The following is a 17,431-nucleotide window of genomic DNA, read 5'->3' on the forward strand; positions in this document are numbered from 1 at the left end:
GGCAGCAGGAGGTTGCTTTACTGATAACGAGTGCTTCCAAACTGACACTAATGACAGGAAGTAGCTCATAACATGTCTACAGTGATTTTTTTATGAAACAAAAACTTTACAGATTGAAAGAGGATAATTCAAGCTTTTCGTACAGCTGCAATGTTGATGAGCTTGACGTTGTTTAACCCATATACTGCCACCTGCTGGACGCACAGTCGCTCAGTCAACCTCAGACTGCCGAGGCCATTTCAATGCTGCACACGCTGGACCTACATCCTGTTTTGGGCGTCCATGTTTAATGCTACATAAATAGCGTCAATGCTAGCGAGCTAAAATTAAGCCATCCTTGCTCTAGAAAGCGTCAATGTTTCCATCTAAACCACCGGATAATCAGCAAAGACCTCCGAACATCGCATTTTATCCAAACCACGGAGAGCTCCGTAGATTTCGAGTTATTCAGCTTTTTAGTCAGCCTGTATAATGGGAGGTGGACGGCAGCGCGGTTGCGCAACCCGGTCTAGGATCACTAAAGAAGGAAAGGCCAAGCCAAAATAATAATCAAAAAATAGAAATCAGCGATCCGGTTTGATATCAATAATAAACCTTATCAGATGGAACATTACGCCAGAAGCAGTTGCTGGTTCGATTCCTTCTGACGGAACGTTCTGCCACGAGCAGTTAAACTGTTAATACAATTGGATAGGACTTTTCTGTGTGGATGAATGGGCTGTCAATGGGAAGTTGCACCTAGTTAGCACTTGCTGGCCAGATGGATGCGGTCTGCACTCTGCATATGGTCAATTGGGATCCGTTTGGTAACGGAAAAGAGCAGCGGTAAAGAGCTGTGCGTACACTGTCTTCATTCTCAACAAACCACTGAACAAGTACAACTAAACAGTAAGGCACAAAATTAGGCCAGGTTTATCCTTTGGCGATATGGAGAAATCATCCATGCTTTTATTTGTTCTCATTAAAACTCAACCCTATTGCTACTTCAGTGAAAAGTCTCATATTACATATTATATAAGCTTAGCTTGTACAATGACCATGGAAAGGGCCTAATCTAGGGCAAAAATGCAACATTGTATTAGAATTTTCTATTTACTCTGGTTGCCTAGCAGTTTTTACAATTAACGTAACGTAGCTGTTCCCTGGCTGCTGGCCATAACATCAACGTAATTTAATGTAATTAGTACAGCCAGCGTTTCTTGACTGGTGCAGTGTTGAGTTAAAAAATTAAAGTAGAAATATAAAAGACTGCAAGCTTCATGAATATATAATATATTGAACACCATGGTAGCTAATTATTAGAGCTTATGTAAATGCACGGTAGTCAAAACAAAATACTAGGCTACATAATCTAGACTTGATTTGATAAAATGTCTTTATGACTTACCCGGCCAAAAGAATGCGTAGGAAAATTCTGATATGGTAAATAGAATGCGCCTACAGCTATAGTGCCTTTTCTAGTCTTTCCAACTACACTTCACATACACCCATTCACACACTGCGACAGTGGAACACTATTACACACAGGTTCAGATCCATTATACGGGATGCATAGCGGTACATTCACTGGTGGGAAAATAATTTACATTTTTTACTTAAGTACTGTAAAAGTATCAATATGGTACTGTAGAAATACTGTTAGTTAAGTAAAAGTCCAGAATTCAAATTTTACTTGAGTAAGAGAACAAACGTATTGGTGTCAAAATGTACTTAAAGTACCAAAAGAAAGTACTCATTATGCAGAATGTCCCATTTCATAGGTTTTCAAATGTATTCAATGTATACAAATCTTTGGAAAATATCAGATCTACAAGCACACAATGCATCGCATCACGTAGTAATAATATTAGTCACCCAGTAATCTTATCCCAGGTCAGTTTAATCATCGCAGCGCGCGTCTTATCAGATCCACTTGGGTAAATGATAAACAGACCTGAGGTCCGAGATAAAACACGGATCTGGACCCGGAATCAGGGGACCTGTGAGGAGCTCTAGCCCATACACAAACATTTTGTGATAAATAGAAGAGGAGGCTATTTAGATAAGTAAGACGGTTTCATTGCAACTCTATTGAATAATAAGTAAGCTAACATTAAACAACTGCCTGCAGTATTAATGCTGTTATCTGCTCATAACGCTACAGTATGTTGAAAGGCTAGTTGATTGGCTTTATTGAATAATCATACTGTGGGTGGCCTGTGTCTCCTGTTTTCTGTCCACTCTGACCCTCTGTAGCTCTCCATGGTGCTGAAGCTGGTGCATAGTATAGGCCAGGGCTATTAGAGGGAAGTGTGTAATTAGCGGCAAATGATTGTATTAGGCTACCCATTTTGTCCAATTAAAAGGACTCGATTGTGTCCATGTTGCGTGTGCGCACTCGTCAAGTGACGTCAAGCAGTCTGAGAGAATCTAGTTAATCTAGATTAATATGCCTCCGCTGTAGTCTGTGTGGGGGTCCGTGGATAAGGGGGGTCCCCGCGGAGGTCGGCGCGGGGTAGTCTAGTCCATTTGTACGATTTGTACAGAGTTTATTTTTAGAAAAGGGCCCTTTGGTTCCATTTGAAGTAGGCTAAGGCTACACTCGCAGTTACAGAGACCCAGCTCCCAGACCCAATTTTGAGAATAGATTAACGGCGATATTTGTTTTATCGCGCGATAAGAGTAAATGGTAAATTTATATAGCGCCTTTATCCAAGGCGCTTTACATACAGTAGATTGTGCATTACATTCACCCTGCCGACCTTTTCACTTGCAATGAATGTGGCCATTTTCTTTCTGTTTTATGTAACATACAGTAGGCCTACATACCATAAAAGGGTTCCATGCCTTGAGCTACCCAGTCCTTGTAGCTCACAATAATTTATCCTTTGAAACCAAGCTTGTCTTATAATAATCATCATATAATAAATAAAACGAATCCTATTGAAAGTCTTATAAAAACCTCAGTATGTGTAGTTTGACTTATTTTATAGCTGTGGGTATTTTATTTCCATGCCCTTATAATTTATTGAATATCGTAGGTGCATTTACAATGTCCATTTATCACCCTTGCTCTCTTTGACAATCACAATGTTTATGCCTGTTGTAAAAACAGATATACCGGTAATAACCTGAAACGAATAGGACCTCCCTCCACATTTTACTATAAGCACTAGAGGCAATGGAAATTACAACACCTGCCTTCAATGGGGGTGCTTTATACTGTCTTGAGTAAGAGTTTCACAATGTATTCCGAGTCAACATCTGGAGGTGTGATACTAAACCAACCTTCTCTGACTGCTCAGTATTCCAATGTAGCCCATTCGCCAAATCCAGCATCAGGGATATCCCTCAGGTCCAGACTCACGCCTTAACACGTTCTCTTAAAGTTCTACCCAGACTTGCCTGATAACCTTGAATGATGAATTGTCTCTACTTTAATAATATTATATATCATCCATAATCTGTCATACTGCAGTGCCTTGTTTAACCCATTTTGACCTGAGATCAGATTCTAAAACTGTCTTCTACATCCTGACAGTTTTCTGAAAAAGCTATGTTTCTATGTCAGTGGTTCTTCGATTTTTCAAAAATAGCAGACCTACAAGCTCGTAGCGCGCCACTCGGTGGCGCGCTATGAGCTTGTAGATCTGCTATTTTTCAATAGCTAAAGCATAACATAATGCTAACACCAAAAGGGGTTCCCGCCTAAAATGGGTTAAAATTCTGTTTAGTTTGTGTGTTCGGTTGGAATAAATAATAAGCACCCGGGCTAAGTGATGGAAAACAGGAAAGGGACTGAAGCTAAGCATGATGAAAGGAAACAGGACCTATCTGGATGGAGAAAATCTGATTAGGTTTCATTGATGTGCATAGCTGTTTGCAACCCTGAGGACACATGATACCAAAGATAATCTGTTGAGCTAACAATAATTAAAACGTTTTGACACGCATCATGCATCAACCTTCATTTTCCCTGAGTGTTCACATCCTTGTGTGTCAGCCTTGATAAAAACTTGATAGACATGCAATGCTTAAAGAATGTGTAAGCTTGTATGCAGCATGAAGCTTACACATACAAACTCTTGCATTCTTTAAGCATCCACATTCATGTGTCAGCCTAGATAAAAGTACACACCAGCTTATATACAGAAACAAATGGCTGTGCAAGTGTACATCAGTGCTTGTCTTGTGGTTGTGTCCGAAGCACACCTTTATTCTTATCAGTTGCAAAATAGCACGTGTTATCACTCATCATTCTTTTACTTGCTATTTTTTATTTACTAATGTTAAATGAAAATGCTCTTTGTAAAAGTAAAATGAAAACACATCTAATTTAAAATAATCTCCTATGATGATATGTTCAAATTAGGGACTCTAGGTTGAAAGTGGATACATCATTTTCCTTTAAATTAGGCTATTAGTACTACTCATATTAAAAGGTAATTCATAACTTTTTGTATAGTATTATACAAAGTCTATATTGCAGCAATGTGTGGTTTCCACAAAATCCCAATGCACACCTGGACTTGTCTCAGGGCCCTGCAGTGTAGTTTGACAAGCATTTAATTTGAGAACTATATGTACTGTACATGTCAGACAATGTATATTAATTGCAAACGCTAAGGAGCTTCACACTGTAGGTATTTTGCAGTCACAATAGAGGGTATACGCATGCATAAAGGGAATGGCAAATCGAGTGGCAAAGTGAGTTTAACAGTGTTTAACGTAGTTTAATGCTATCATATAGGACTTTTCTTTTTGGCTGTATGGATTGTCAAAGCCAGAAAGTAGTTTTTTGCCACTCAGTAGGTGTTCCCGCATAACTTCTGGGTTTGATGATGATGTCATGCGCATACCCTCTATACTATTCGGTCTCCTTTGGTTTGGAATCACATTTAGTCTGTACATCTATCTGTCCATCCCGACCTTGTGAACGCCTTGATGCAATGGCAGGACATTTGGCACAAGGATGAACTGATTAGAAGTAGGTGATCAAAGCCCAAGGTCAAAGTCAATCACTGTGGCCTCACAAAAGTTTTCATTGAGTCTGGACAGACACAAAATGTTATTGGTAACTTTTTGGTCGGAGGCATACAACCACAATGCGGTATTTCTAGTTATTTTCTAATCTCTCTATCAAATCCACAGGCTGAATTAATAACCAGAAAAAAACTGCAACTCTGTGTGTGTGTGTGTGTGTGTGTGTGCATGTGTGAGTCTCAGGCACACACATTCATACATATTTCCACAGGCAACCATTCCATCATGGCGCACAAGTGACCTGATGCCATTGTCACAATGACCTTTACACTGCAGAGCCAGAAGAATATCAAGGGAGATCTATAGAGTTGTTCTCCTCCGTTGTCAGTTTATCTCACCACGGCTCCTATCTAGATGTGATCCTTGGCCATGCATAGAAGGAGCTATTTGTATGATAATGTAAAACAGACCCTGTGGACTGGGCTCTCTGCGTAACGCCACTCGGCAAGACAGCTGACATAAGCACTTATTGAATCTTTTGCGAGACTCAATAGAAAATGTGAGCAAGGCGGGGTGGAGGGGAAAGGAAGGAGAAAATAAGAAAAATACAGTATAGTTCCACTGCTTTGCTCTGTGAGTGTCAGCTGCATGGGTCTCTGCGTTGTTTAGCATATAAAAGAGGCATTTTGGGATCTCTTGTTTAAGTTGTATTAGTGTCGACTCGACTGTATAGAGTCGAATACACAGTGAAATCCTGAGAGTGGATGAATGGATGCAGTCGCCGGGTCCAATATTTTTTTAATCAAATGAACACTCAGGATTTCATTGCGTACAGTGACATGATTAATTATCAGCCAAGTCGCCAGTCCACCCACTCCGACACCCACGCTGCCTATTAGACGAGCGCTCCAATGTGTGTTGGATGATGTAACATTAAATAACACACACTCCCACCACCGCACTGCACATGTTTCTGTTGAGATGCTGCTGCACATTAGTATACCCATTGCTCAGAAGGCATGTCTAGATACATTACAGAATGAAATGTTTCATTCGAAACAGAGCACAAAATGCATCACTTTGAAGTGTGGTTTTGGTGGATCTCCGAAGATAAGCTGTGTGTGTGTGTGTGTGTGTGTGTGTGTGTGTGTGTGTGTGTGTGTGTGTGTGTGTGTGTGTGTGTGTGTGTGTGTGTGTGTGTGTGTGTGTGTGTGTGTGTGTGTGTGTGTGTGTGTGTGTGTGTGTGTGTGTGTGTGTGTGTGTGTGTGTGTGTGTGTGTGTGTGTGTGGGGGCTTTTGGAACTTTTGCAATTCCTGTGGCGGTGGCTATGTGTCAGGATATCACATCAAGATGTACTCAGCGATGTAGTCTAACGGCGACCACGCTGCCTGACGGCCCCTCCCGTGAACAGCTGCCGGGAGGAGAGGCAGTGGACCCGGCGACTTCCCTGCGGTGTGTCGGTCCGCCATCGAGGCAGCGGTGTGTGGACTTCCCAGGCCCATGAGAGCGGCTGTGGAGGGTGCAGCGTCACCGGGTGAGTCGGCGACTTCCCTGCGGCTTATGCGTCCGCTGTCGGATCAGATGCGGAGGACGCCGTGCTCTGTCACCGGGCGGCGGTGTGAGACTGCTGGCTCGGTTTTCCCTGATGGTCCAGCCTGGGACATGTCCACAGACAGTTGCTGGAGGGTTTCGAACTCTCAACAGCTTGGAGTGTCCAGAGGATGAGGCAGAAGGACTTGCGAGGTGTTGTACTGTCCCTGTTGTACTGTCTATACCACCATATACAGAGACTAAGCCTAGTCCTGACCACTGTCGTGTGAACAAATATGGCTATCAGAGACGCTGCTGAGCATCACACTGATGACACTGCAGTGGGGAACAGGTCTCGATTGCCAGTGAACACTAAGGCTTTCAGCTCTAATACCCTCCCTTCATTAGTAGGAACTGTGTGTGAGACAACACACAGTGGTATTGAAAGAGGCTGTGGATCTGGCCATGCTGTCACTCACGCAGGGCTGTCTCTATATGCTCTGTGATCACGGAACACTTCCTCTGCATTGATTGAAGTGGGAGACCCTACACTTCCTCCGCATTGACTGAAGTGGTATACCCGCAAAGGGTCATTTTTGTTCCATTTGTGTACACTCGCACGGTTAAATGAACACTGAGGATTTTACAGTGTGTGAGACCACTACTCGAAAGAGAAGCCCTTATTAAAATCTCGCCAATGAAAGGAGCTCTGAGGAGATGAAGCCTCGTTGTCAGATAGCATTGAGTTCGCTTTTTGGTACATGAAAGCGGACACAGTGTTTTCTATTACAGGAATTTATCTTGCTCTTAAACCAAGAGATTAGCAAGTAATTCCCTCCTTTTTGTGTAAAAGTAATTTTTTACTTCATTCTAGGCTTCTGTATCCATAGGTGGGGGTGGATGGATTATTACCTGGAACCGGCCTCTCAGTCAATAATCACATTTTACATTTTCTGTAAAGAAATTCCTTGTGATACAGAGTCTGTTAAAATGGTGTTCACAGTGCACTATACTCAATGCTTTGGATGTAATTCAACTCTTAATTTAAGTATGCCCGGTCAAACCAGGGGAAAAAAAGAAAAAGCTGGCTCACTTGATTGCTCAAGCTAGAAAAGATTCTCTACTGGGTGAAAGAGAACCACACTCCATTTGAATGGTCTTCGAGATTTTGTCATCACCAACAACTCCTCCAGGGAAGGCAGAAGGGGGACATTATTCAAACTGAACAATGAGGCAAAACGAAACGTAAATACACAATGAGCAGCAGGCTGTGTGGAGTCACTGAGCTCTAATCTCCTTTACCGTACTTATTCATCCTGCTTCTATTCCTAGCACAGGGGTTTTCTCATTTTTTTTCAATGCATGTTTCATCACACTCCTTTTTTAGAAAAGTTCAGCCATATGGACTATGTGCAAGGTTTTACAACACATTTTAATCAAAGGCAGGCGCGCCAACAGCAAGGCCTTGAGGCGTGTGATGAGTGCCCGAGCAAGTTGCCAGACAAGCAAGCGTTCTCACTTCTCACTGAGCAGCCGATGGCCTTGTGCGTCTGTGAGCGGGCTGTCTGAGTTGGCAAGCCATGGAGGACGGAAGTTGGAATAGGTTATCACATGGAACAAAACTAGTGCTAACATCTCATGCTGGCTCTCTCTGGTCTGGGGTCTGCCCTCAGGCTTGATTCGACCTGCTAGTCCATATGAATGTACTGTATGCTATTACGACGGCCTTTATTGCATCATGCTCTCAGTGTGAGTGACATGCAGTCTGCATGTCACTCACCCATCTCTCGTCAGCCTACTGTCTGTCCCTATATAAAAAATATAAAATAAAAAGGCGAAAGCCGCAAAAAAAAACAACCCACTACCCTCGTAGCTCCCCTTTGAAATGGATAGCCATCTGTAAATATACAACTAAAATAAAATAAACAGATTATCCCTAGGACAAAATGGCTTTTAGTGTGTGTGCTAACACACATTTTGTCCTAACACAAACATTAAATGCCATTGACAATGAATGGACAATTTTGAGTGTTTGTGTAAACACAAACATTGCGTAACACAAACATTGAAGACGAAGGTGAGGACGCAAATTCTGATTGGCCGGAATGAGATGATGATGTACGATGATAAGAGTGCCCCTCACTTCACACGGGTGTGATTTTTATACCTTATAGGGCAGCTATCTGCCTCTAGAGTCTCTCTGGGGGTGTAGTTAGTCACACAAAACACTTGAGAATGGAAGTACCATTGTGATGTATCCGTGTGTCTGTGTGTGTGTGTGTGTGTGTGTGGGGGGGGGGGGCTGGCTCTCCAAATGCAGTCGCAGTCTGTCTTGTGTCTTCTAAATTCTAAACGACCTTCTGGTAATTAACACACTGAATGACTGACTCTGGGTTTGTCTCTTTCTTCCACACAGTATCTGACACACTTCTTCTCCCCATTCCTCTCTCTGTCTGCTAGGGATAAATTGTCAAATTAGTACTAAGATAAGGGCATGCTACTAATGCAGAGTAGTGGGTGAGTTGTATAGGAGTCTAGCTGCAGCCGTTTTCATCAATGTTTTGACATTTTTGCTGCCGCTGGTAATTTTCTTGGATGTGTCTGTCTGTCAGTATCGAAGGATTGCAAAGCACATGCAACTTTGATATTGTCAAGCCTCTGGATATCCTGGTTAATTGCATGATTTCACTTCGTGCCTCTAGCTTATTCATCTGGCTCTTTCAAATCCTCTGTCTTCACCCGGGGGAAATGAAGACGAGACACCCTCATTTGTACAGCCCTATGCAGCAAGTCTTCAAATCCCTTGTATAGTTCAAGATGTGCGTGTTTAAGAAGAGGATATCCTTTACCCCTTCTTGTCCCCTTGTTTTCTTCTCCCTGTTGCCCCACAGCGTCCATCCACCACAAGCCTGTGATGGATCTGTGTGTGTTCCCCCTGGGGTGTGGGGGAGGATTTGTTATTCCGCCCCTGAGAGCAGAGGCCTCTGCTGGCCGCCAGGTTATATATCCCAGACCATTAACAACATGACGGAACAGGTTAGCTTGAATGGCATGTTTATTGTTCTGTTGACTGGTCTGCGCTAATGAGGCCCACGCTCTGCTAGCCTAGCAGGATTTCCCTAGCATCACAGGACAAGCACAAACGAGGCCCAATGTCACCAGCCGTTTACCTGAGAACCCCCTTTCTTGTTGCAACACGCAAGTGTGAGAGCATGAATGGGGATGTATGTCAGACAGTCAGACAGACACGCACATGTGCACAAATATACATGCACAAAGACAGACACTCATAGTGACAGCTCTCACACAAAGTCTGCACAATATGCAATTAATAGACACACTTCCTCTTATTCTCTCTCGCACGCACGCACAGAAGCACGCACGCACGCACGCACACGCACGCACGCATGCACGAACGCACACGCACGCAAGCACATCCACTCAACATTACTCAACATGTGGAGCTTGAAAGGTGTTTAGCACCTGAGGTAGTTACCCTTCTGGTAATGGCAGGCCAATGATTTACAGTCGGTTCCATTAATTGTCAGAGACGCCTGTGTTAGCCCCATTAGTGATAATGCTACACCTGATAAAATAAGAGTCTATTGATGAACTGTGGTAATGAGCCTGTGTGCCAGGTGCTAAAAGCCTACAGACAACATGGTTGGGTTAGCCACCATGGCTTAGCTAGCTATAGGCAGGCTTGCATGCTTGCACTGCACTCGCACGAGGAGCAGGTACTGTACTTACATGCAGTGGGGTACCAAATGGAGCAGGACCTTTTGACCACATTCTATGGAGGACATTTTTTGACACCCCACTATTCATTTACGTATGGTGCATTTCGAAGTTTAAATAAAGCATATTTAAAAAATAAAACTTCTATTCACTGTTCCAGTATACTCCTTTCCCCCAAATAATGCGGAAAGAATGTAGTGCAAAGCAACGTTTCAAACATGCAGACAGGCTCTATAATGCCATTCTCAGGCATTCATTATCATTAAGATATTATTTTCCATACTTGCTTGAGTAAGCATTTATCCCCTAGCTGTTAGGTCTCCTTCAGTGCTCTCTCGGTTCCATTGCGGTGGAGGAAGTTTCAACACATCTTCACATCAGCAATTACATAGGAAGGCACTTTTCATACTTTCTTGAAGCTCATCCAAGAAGTGGTGGATGTGCGAAATGCATTTTGGTTGAAGAGAGAGTATGATAGACTGTGTGTGCTTGTGCGTGCGTGCGTGTGTGCGTGTGTGCGTCCGTGCGTTTGTGTGTATAGGTTGCATGCGTCCATACACTCTGCAGTTCGGCAATTTCCTCCTGTTTCCCAAAGACTATTACTCTAAACCTTTTCATCCATATCCCATTGACGGAATCAAGACATTTCATTAAGAATATCTCCATGGGCATGGCTGAGCGTAACTATTTAATGAGTTCCAGTTCATGAGTTCAAGATTCTTTATTGCCATGTGTAACAAGTACAATAATGCTTACTCCGCCTTCACTCCAGGAAATTCATACCAGCCAGTTTCTACTACACTCAACCTTTCATGAGCTCTGGACAACTTGCATTTTTCAAACAATCCTCAAGGACCACCCTATCTCACAAGAATATTATTTGTAATGAAATCTAAAAGCTAAGATGTTTATTTACCTTGTGTCTTATCTATTTTCTGTGTCACGTACTGAAAGCTGATCTCCACCCAGTAGATTGGCTGCGAATCGGTGCGTGACCCCGTCCACGCTCAGTGAAGCCTTTAACATTACATTATTTCATGTCAAGCTTTTTCCCAGGTTAATTTCTTACATTAAATCCTTCAGTATTGATGCAATATTATTTAAACATATTTTTTGATACATTCGATATTGATACAATACAGTAGCCTATATTTGTTTTTAAATATTTTCCCATGGACCATCTGTAATTGTCTCCACCAGGCCGAAGGCATGGGGAGAGAGTATGTTTTGCACTCTGTCTGTCTGTCTGTCTGTCTGTCTGTCTGTGAACCCAGTCGATGCCAAATTTTGGTATAAAAAATCGTTGACACTCCCTGGATGCCAACATGAACCTCTGCCCCAAATGTTACAGAACGGCCTGTTATAGCGCCACCAGGAGGCCGACTTTTGTGTGTGTTCAAGACGGATCTGTCTGATATTTCATATTCCATCCTAATTGGCTAACATTGGCTCTCATAAAGGAACAGCCTGACTGCCGTGCTTTATCGACTTCAAAAAGGCATTTGCTCATTGGATGTATTTGTGGGGAACTGAATTATCTTTAGTCGAGCTGTGTCTGTTCATCTGTATGTGTCTATGTCGCTGTCTGCCAATTTGTCCACCAGAGGGTGCTGAAAACACCAAACCACACTGCCAGACACCCAACATGAAAGGCAATGAGCCTTGGAGCTCAATGATGCACGCCACTAGGTTTCTTGTTTTCATTGAAATCAGTCTGCATTTATATCGTCCATTTAAGTGCTTTAAATGGATTGCATTACTAAATGGTCTGCATTTCTATAGCACCTTTATTGAAAGCGCTTTACAAATGTGCATTACATTCACCTATTCACAACCATGCAAGGCACCAACCTTCTCATTCAGGAGCAGTTAGGTTACTGAAACCCTATCTAACTTCTCTATCAGTTTAAAGGAGAATTCCGCCCAAGCTGGTTTTAAAAAAAAAACACGCTGAGCGTTCCATACCGATTTAGCAGATTTACCCTCCGTGGCGGCCCTTACGCTAGATGTCTTCTTCAGTCACGTGAAAATGTATATATATTTTTTTGTTTACATCTGTTCTAGATGCTGTGAAAAGTAAGTCTCATGGAGTGTTGTTGTTCCATGACATCCGCATAGTGTAGAACCAGCGTAAGGCCCACCTACCTTTTTCTAAAAGAGCCAGCATCCAATATGTATTTATTCATGTATTTATTTATTTTTGTTGATATACACATTATTGAATTCAGTAAAAAAAAAACGGCTAGGGCGGAATTCTCCTTTAACCTAGCCTAGTGTGCATTTTGGATTCCACTGCTAACCTACACTACAGTAAAACAATGTGTAATTCTAGTCTTTTTATTCATGAGCACACTGCTAAATGCAAGACCTTTGGTTGAGGAAGTAATTAATGAAGCCTAATTGAGCAGTGTGTGTCTCTTTAGACCTCCAAACTCACCCACACATCAACCCTGAACCTTAATAAACCCACAGGGATGAACCAGTTCACACTCCAAGCCCTTCCACATAATTAGTGTGGCAACAAAACTTCACGTGCACACACAGTGAAATCGTGTCAAGTGTATTTTACAAAACTGCTGTTTGAGATACTGTACATGTACGTAAAAATCATGAGCGAGAGAGAGGGAGAGAGATGCATGGAGACAGAGAGAGAGAATGAGAGAGAGGGAAATGCAAGAGAGATGGGGAAGAACGAGAGGGCTGACAATCTGGGGCAGAGAAGAGTGAGGTTGGAACGTTTGAAGGTTATTAAAGGAGGAATATGATTAATAACTGTTTGCTGGACACTCACAGAGAACCAGTACTCAGATCTGGCAAATGTGGGTAAATATTCCGCAATGAGAAATCCCTGCCATCGAGATCCCTTTGAGTAAGGAGAATGATAGTATGAAACAATTAAGAGCCCACCCGCATTGTCCTTCACACTCATACATAACAGTATGGCCGCCATCTCCAAAAGGCCACGCCATATATCCCTGTCCAGTTTTACAGCCTGACAATAATAAATGAAAGTGTCTCTAATGCTCGCCAGTGGCCTAAGTGATATATGGGGCAGTGGGGGGGGGGGTCGACAGTATAGGAGGGACTCTGTAGATTATTGACAGTGGTGGTTGTGCCTCTGTCAGCAGTGAATGATGTCCCCCGCCACCGCAGTCACATTCAGGAATCTATCAACGGCTAATAATTATGTGTACGTTTACGACAAGGGCCTGGGCTTAATGGATCGATCCCTCCACACTCCAATTCCCATTCCGGTCATGGATTTCCTGTCGTTTCCTTGAAGGATCTGGCATCGGACGGCTGCTATTCTCTCCGTGTCTCGCTTTCTCTCAGCCCCCCTCTTTCCTCCCCTGATTTTCCAACTCTCCTTCGCTCTGCTAAACTCTCTCTCCTTCTCTCCGCATCCCTCCATCATCTAGCTTTTCGATACATAGCCTACTGCACCTTTTCCGGGAGGTCTATCCTGAAAGAAATTACCGCCCATTCAATACTATAGGCTACCTTTAACAAGTGATGACTCAACAAATCTCTAATGCATTTTCGTTTCTCTTTACCTTCTTTTCTTTATTTTCCAGGCAGTTTTGTTGGATGGGGTAATTTGCGAAAGCAGGTACACTGGCTTTGAAATGAACAGAAGGTCCTGGCTGGCTTTAGTGAGATGTGATACTGCACCATTGTGACTGGTCGGAGTGTGAGAACATGTTCTTACATGGCTCACGCTAGTCTGACACAGTTAACTGTGAAAACTTTAAGTACAAATTCATGGCTGCCTGTAGGTCTGAGCTTGTCCTTCACTACACAACACATTATGTGTCCCAAATCGTCCTACGATGTTACTCACATCTGTATGTTGGCCTCGGTGTGGCCTCGTGGTTTACTCAAATCAGCATTGCTCTCTCTGAATATATATCTAGGTGAGCTAGACATGCGCCCCACCCCCAATCCACAACTCGTATTCACCTCTTCCAGACGATCTGCACAGATTACTTGACTTCGTCATTACATAACCACATCCACAGAGTAAATTAGGGCAGCACTAATTGGCTGTTTTTTTCTTCAGAAATATACAACTAGTCCAGTCCCTCTAGTAAACAATAACTTGAACCAGCAAATTTAATGAAAGGAATGTTAAAGACAACATAATGTATCTCATTGACTGCCATTGATACATGTGTACGTCATTTGGCACTCTTCCGCAACCTGTGCGTGATCCTAGGACTTTCAAAGAAGAGTACACCCGGAAATAATGTGATCTAAACAAACCAAGCCAGTTTAGTTTAATACCGGTATTACTGGATTCATAAAGATAACAATGTCTCCAGACAGTGTTTTTGTGAAAACAAGCTATATTCGATAACTAATAACATTGCAGTATAACACTTTTTTCCCCAGATGAACGTAGAGACTCTGTTCTTTCTTTTGAGATGTTTACATCGTCATAGAATGGAAGGAGGTAGGGCCCGCACACCATTCTTTTGGTAAATAATTACTTTATTGAATTAAACGACAAACGTTTCAATCTTGATAGATCTTCGTCATAGAACAAAATATTCTGTGGGTCTTGAACATTTTGTAAGTTCGCTCAAAAACACTGGCAGACATCCATCCATCCATCCATCTTCAACCGCTTATCCGGAAACAGCTCCACCAGAGTGCTCCAGACTTCCCTCTCCAGAACAACATTAGTGACTTCCTCCTGGGGGATTCCGAGACGTTCCAAGGCCAGTGAGTCGATGTGTTTCCTCCAACTGCGCCTTGGTCTGCCCCAGGGTCTCCTCCCTGTGGGACGTGCGTCGAGGACCTCCCTAGGGAGGCGCCCGAGAAGCACTGGCAGACAGTTCTAGAGAAACTCTGGAAGTTTATCTTAGTATAATTTTGATGATTCTTTCCTATGCTTTTGAGTGTAAGTGCAAAAGCACAAAAATACAGAAATATTTAATCTACGTAGCATTTCATTTTGATAGTGTTTCCACTGTTTTGTAAGTACAGGTTGCACTTTTGTTGGTGCTGTTCTTTTATTTATTCAAATGTATTATTTAGTACATTCTTTTTGTCTGTACTGTCGCAATTCAAACAACTTCTAGCAGGAATAGTCATATATTTAGCTGTGAACTCATTTTCTCTACTGTCTCATTCATGATCCATCACAAATTTACATATTTTCATATTTCCTCTAAGCCGGTTGGAAATCTCTTAAAATAGAATTAACTCACAGTTCCAATGACTCATCAATACGCAATATAATACGAAAAAAATAATAAAAATGCTTTAGGCTATAGCCAATATTGTAGCAGAACTGCTGTTACTCTGCTGGAGTGGAGAGTGGTTTGGCACGCTTCCCACCCTGAGCAAGAAATACATTTTGTCCTCTGGTAGCCAAGTCTTTCATAATAATAATCCTGAGATATCTATCATTCCACAGTTCTGACATTCACACTGTCATTAGGTCCTGTCAGCCTTACAGTGTTTGCTGACTATACTGTACAAATTTGATTGAATTCTCTGCCTGTTCTCTTTCACTCTTCTTTCTTTGTATCCCTCATGTTTGCTAGATGCTAGTTTGTTATACTATGCAAATATATCTTTGTTACTTGTTGGCAAATCTCAGAAGATTTCTCAGTTTCAATTTGCAATGAAAATATATTTAGCCTCACGTAGCCAGCGCCACACTTTCTACATTGCAAAAATCCTGTTTTTTGTTAAACTGATGCATGAGGCATTTATTGCTTAACGATCATTGAATTTCAATAAGACTACTACTGTATAATGACCAAATAATGGCTGGAAAGTGAGAGTCTTCAATCAGAGCGATGGGAGCTATAAATATTCATAACACACACCCCCAACCGTATGAGCAGGATACAAGAGGATACAAGCACATTCTCTTTCACACTAAAAGTCAGATGGCTATCCAGGGCGGATATCGCTGGCCAGTGTTTGAGTTATGTGAACTGCACAGATTTCTTTCAGATAAAAAGTCATTGCTGGCAGCACATTTCAGTGACGACGAATGGGTCGAATGGGTCATGAAACGTAACTGTGCGACATATTCAACAATCAACATGCTCAATGAACTCAATCTGTCAGGGTAGAATGGCAACTGAATGGTTTGCATTTAAAGCCAAACTTCAACTGTTTGGATGGTAAGTGAACAGGAATATTTCCTGTTCCCAACATTAGCATGGATTTTTGGAGAGACTGAGATGTTCCTTGAAATGTGCCTTTTCACACCAGATGGTGTGTAATGATGAAGCAACAAACCAGTGAAATTATTTTCAGTAAAAGAAAAAGAAACAAAGGAAGACGTAAGATTCTGTAACAGGAAATCAATATAAAATATGCCCATTATGTAAAATTCTACATATTTAATAGGTTATTTCAATTGCTGATAGCCCTCTACTACTACTACTGGTGTAACACCCACCAGTGGGCCGCGGAAATATCATTAAAGGTTGGGGACCCCTGTCTTGATCATTTATTTACCTTGTAGTTGATTAGGGTTCATTAAAGGTTGGGGACCCCTGTCTTGATCATTTATTTACCTTGTAGTTGATTAGGGTTCATTCCATGTACTGTGATCTTGCACGTGTAAGTCGCTCTGGATGACAGCATCTGCTAAATGCCTACATTGTATTTGGTTAGACTGAAATGTTGAATGTCACTGCTGGTTAGTTTGCATCAGGCAGGCTCATGGTCATGTTTCTGCTTGTGCCAGAACTCAATGGGTGTCCTATCTTAGCTACGTATCTTTAAGATACTGCGCTGAGACCTTTCACTGTCGGGTGTTCAGGCTTGACGGCCCGGGTATCGGAGGAGACCCGAGGCTTTCTTCACCCTCCCAATGACTGATTGTGGGGGTTAGCAGAGAGGGAGTACTTGTAGAGAGGCTGGGGAATTGGGAATTGGCTTTACTAAATTGGGACTTGAAGGGGAGAAAATGTTTTTCTTTTGTCTTGAAGGGGCATGTCTTTTCATTGTCTGCCCACGATCTCTGTGATTCATACAGTAGGCTACGTTTGTTTACCTCAGTCACTGATACTAAAATCTGATTTTATTTTAATTTTTTCCATGAACCTGTGACTTGACACCCATACTGTTATAAAACGAAAATAAAAAGATTTTGAAAAGAAAGATACTGCGTTGAAATTCATACTTGTTTTCTCAAGATGTATTATTAGTCAGTTGGTTGGAACTCGTGCCG

The 17,431-nt window shown here is 42.2% G+C and overlaps 1 protein-coding gene across 3 annotated transcripts in view; it reads left to right on the top strand.

Annotated features, from left to right (window-relative positions):
* Positions 1-17,431, top strand: part of ca10a (carbonic anhydrase Xa) — a 191,301-nt gene that overhangs the window by 57,215 nt on the left and 116,655 nt on the right. The gene's annotated exons all lie outside the window — the stretch shown is intronic.

Source organism: Electrona antarctica, assembly GCF_951216825.1.
Source record: "Electrona antarctica genome assembly, chromosome: 22".
Classification (NCBI taxonomy): Eukaryota; Metazoa; Chordata; class Actinopteri; order Myctophiformes; family Myctophidae; genus Electrona; species Electrona antarctica.